This window comes from Pongo abelii, chromosome 13 (genome assembly GCF_028885655.2).
Source record: "Pongo abelii isolate AG06213 chromosome 13, NHGRI_mPonAbe1-v2.0_pri, whole genome shotgun sequence".
NCBI classification, from domain to species: domain Eukaryota; kingdom Metazoa; phylum Chordata; class Mammalia; order Primates; family Hominidae; genus Pongo; species Pongo abelii.
The window spans coordinates 16,484,331-16,488,065 of record NC_071998.2 but is presented as its reverse complement, the minus strand read 5'-3'; the positions used below and the strand labels follow the sequence as shown (position 1 = coordinate 16,488,065).

Genomic DNA, 3,735 nt, shown 5'->3' with positions numbered 1-3,735 from the left:
ACCAGGCACCCACATCCTAGAGTTAGCCCCATAGCCAGCTCACTTGGTGGGAGATGCTCAAGAGAGCCAGATGTTCTTGTGCTACATCCCCACATCTCAAGGCTCCTGCTTCAGGAATGGCGGGAGTGAGAGCCTTTCTCTTCCGATGATGCCCTTGTAGGCTCATCCCTCACCCCAGATGCCTCTGGCCATTTGGCAGAAGCCCCCCAGGTACCACAGCACAGGAGTCACCAGGTAGACACCAGGCCCCAGATGGAGCTACCAGGCCAGGCCTCACCAGTGATCCCACCAGGGCCACATCTGCACATTGTCCTTGTCCAGCTGGAGCCTCTGGAGCTCATTGAGACACAGGCACATGGTGAGGTGACCTGCAGTCTGGAAGTCTTTCCAGGGACAATGTTTTCAGGCTGAAACTCCTTTAAATTCAGTGGGGTTGTCTTCATGTTTGGAAATTCCAGTGGAAAGTGAGTGATATTGGTGACCTCTCTCCTTTTTCAGCTCCTGCTTCAGGTGCATAAATACAGCTATTTCCAGTGCCAGCTGTTGAGCCAGTGCCAGCACCAGGGGCAGAGCCCCCTCCAGGGACAGCACTGGAGCTAGAGGAAACTCCAGAGCCCTCCTGCCACTGCCCTGGGACTGCCCAGGACCAGCCCAGTGAGAAGCTGCCTGACTTCATGGCACCTCCTGTAGAGCCACTGGCCTCAGCCCTGGAGCTGAAAGTGTGGCTGGAGCTAGAGGTGGCAGAGAGGGGGTGACCAGCACAGCTCCAGCCAGCAGCTCCCACACTGCTCCCAGTCCTGGGCACAGTGGAAGATATGGAGGCAGAGACCAGGATGTGCAACCTGGGCTCCTCTGCCTTACTGGAGAGGAACTTCTGTCACTGAGCAGAGCAGCAGCCCTGCTGCTACTGCTGCTGGGGGTGTTGCCTGCTGAAGGGCCTGCTGCTACTGCTGCTGGGGGTGTTTGCCTGCCTGCAAGAGGTGCTGGAGAGCAAGAAAAGGAGCCTGTGAGCAGGGGTTCCAGCAGGTCCTCCTGCTCCCAGAGGCGACCTCCTCCTCCAGGCATGGAGGTTTGCCCTCAGCTGGGCATCTGGGCCATTTGCCTCTAATGTGCTGCCCAGGATGGCCGCTTCTTGACAGGCGGACAGGGAGTGAGGGGGCCAGGAGGCATCTCCAAAGGAAGCTTTCAAACTCAGCAGCTGCACTCTAGAATCTCCATGCCTGCACCTGCCCAAGGGTTTATTCATAGCTTAAATAAGAATTTCAAATTTCTACCATAACACTGAAATAAAGTTTGACTTTTTGAAACTTCCATGACTTCTTTCACTCCCTAATATTGTAGATGGTGTTTTTGAGGTGACGTTGAAAACCTCTGATAGTTGTGTGTTTTGTTGTGGTTCTTTGTGTGATTAACTTACCATCTGATCAAATGATATTGAAAACCCTTCAGGTATGGCTTTCAGAAGACTTTGACCTATTTTTGCTTGTGTTGACTCTCCCTCCAGCTTTGTGGAAAGAGGGATCATGTAGGTTCATTTCTCAGGCAGATCAGTCACTTTTTGCCATCAAAGTTTTAGCATCCATTTCCAAAATTTGGTGTACAAGTTGATATTTTGGTGTTTTTAGCTAATCTGGGGTCAAAACAGAATGCCATAGATGAGGAAGCTTATAAACAAATTTGTTTCTCTCAGTTCTGGAGATGGCAAAATTCAAGGTCAAGTGGTCAGCAGATTCCACGTCTGGTGGGGGCTTGCTTTGTGGTTCATAGACAGCCGTGTTTCTACCATGTCCTCACATGACAGAAGGAATGAGGAAGCTCTCCATGGTGCCTTCAACAGGGGCTACTAATCCCACTCAAGTGGTCCCTGCCTTCATGATCTAATCATTGCCCAAGGCCCTACCTCCAAATATCATCACATAGGGAATTAGATTTCAACACTTGAATTTGAGGGGGACAATAACATTTGGTCTATAGCATCAGGTTACTCAGAGCCTTATGCATTCAGAGGAAATCCAAAATCTTCTATAAGTATTCGCTGGTCCCCTCTGGGCTTAGGGAAATCTTTAATTGCAGCTCTTGCTTCAGCTTGGTCCAAGCTTAAATTCTACATTTGCCTGCATAACTTGTTCATGGGACAGAGGGAAGTTTACAGGCAACTGACCATTTGGAGTTTTAGCACAATTGATGGAAGAGGGCTTGGCATCTGGATGAGAAGTGGAGGGAGAATAGAACAAAGGCACAGAAGGAGAGAGCACAATGAGAAAGGGGAAGAGGGACATCTGGACATGAGGGCCAACTGGAGGGCAGGGAAGGTAATTTTCCTTGCATTTTAAACTCAGACCACATATCACATCAGAATCACCTGAGGGAGACACTTTCAATGCATATTCCTGGGTTTCTTCTCTTGGAAATTTTTATTTCTTAAATCTTGAGTTGTGCTGATTTACCCGTGTTTATCATAAGAATTTTGGATAATTCTTACTTTGGAAGGCGCAGGCAGTGGATCACTTGAGGTCAGGAATTCAAAATCAGCCTGGCCAACATGGTGAAACCTCATCTCTACTAAAAATACAAAAATTAGCCAGGCATGGTAGTGCATGCCTGTAGTCCCAGCTACTTGGGAGGCTGAGGCAGGAGAATCACTTGAATCAGGGAGGCAGAGATGACAGTGAGCTGAGATCACGCCACTGCACGCCAGCCTGGGCAACAGTAAGACTCCATCTCAAAAAAAAAAAAAAAAGAAAAAGAATTGTGGACAATTCTGATGCAATTAGAAAACAAAGCAGAGCTTGACAACCACTGGGTTGGGACGTATATCAGGAAGACATTTGATTAAGTAAAATAACTGCAAAACAAACAGAAGGGGAGTTATTTTAAAATGCTTGAATATAATTATATAATTCAACTCTTCCTAAGTACATAGTTTGACCACATATTTGATGTCTGCTATACTAAGATTGGAAATGTGTAGAAGTTTTTTAAAAAATCAGGTAGAAGCACAGAGAAAAGGAGTTGGAGAGAAAAGAAAACTAGCTATTGTCTGGTAACAAGAGAAGAGAAGGGAAATGAAGTAGCATATTTTTGTTCATTGTTTGATGGCATCTAAATTATGATCCCAAATATTTTTTTTCTAAGAAATCCAATAATACAAGTATTCAGAGTGGAGTACCAACACTGATTTACTGGGAAAGAGAAGTGTACTCTGTTTTGCTGCATAATGTTGAGGGAGAAGGAAAGGAAAATTAGTTGAGTAAACAAGTAGAGACTGGTCCTCAGGGAAGCTGTCTGCCTGAAAAATCACAACTACTGCACCTACAGATAAGCCCTGAACAGATAAGCATGCAGAGTCCACCACAGACGCCTTCTGTTCTTTCTGTAATTGGCAAGCTCCCAGGAAAAATTTTCCTCCCTTTTTCACGCATATACATGGTGGCGTCTGTGGGAACTTGCACAGGGAGGACAGGGCTTACCTAAAACAAACCCAGTTATACAAACAAGAGAAGTCCACTTTGTGCTTGACTAGAGACATACCCACAGCTGGATATATAAAGGGAATTGTGCAGACAGTTTTATACATAGCTGAGAGGAGCTTCTTATAAAAGCTTTTTGATTCAACTGTAAAAACGGCAATCCACTTGGACCCCCTTGTCTGCTGCAGAGAGCTTCCTCCTTTTGCTTATTAAACTTTCACTCCAACCTCACCTGTGTGTCCCCATTCCTTAATCATTTTGGTGG

The 3,735-nt window shown here is 46.3% G+C and overlaps 1 pseudogene; it reads left to right on the top strand.

Moving 5' to 3' along the window:
• The first annotated feature begins 252 nt into the window (after window positions 1–252).
• On the top strand, window positions 253–1,274 carry LOC134759819 (uncharacterized protein C2orf27A-like; annotated as a pseudogene).
• Window positions 1,275–3,735: the final 2,461 nt, after the last annotated feature.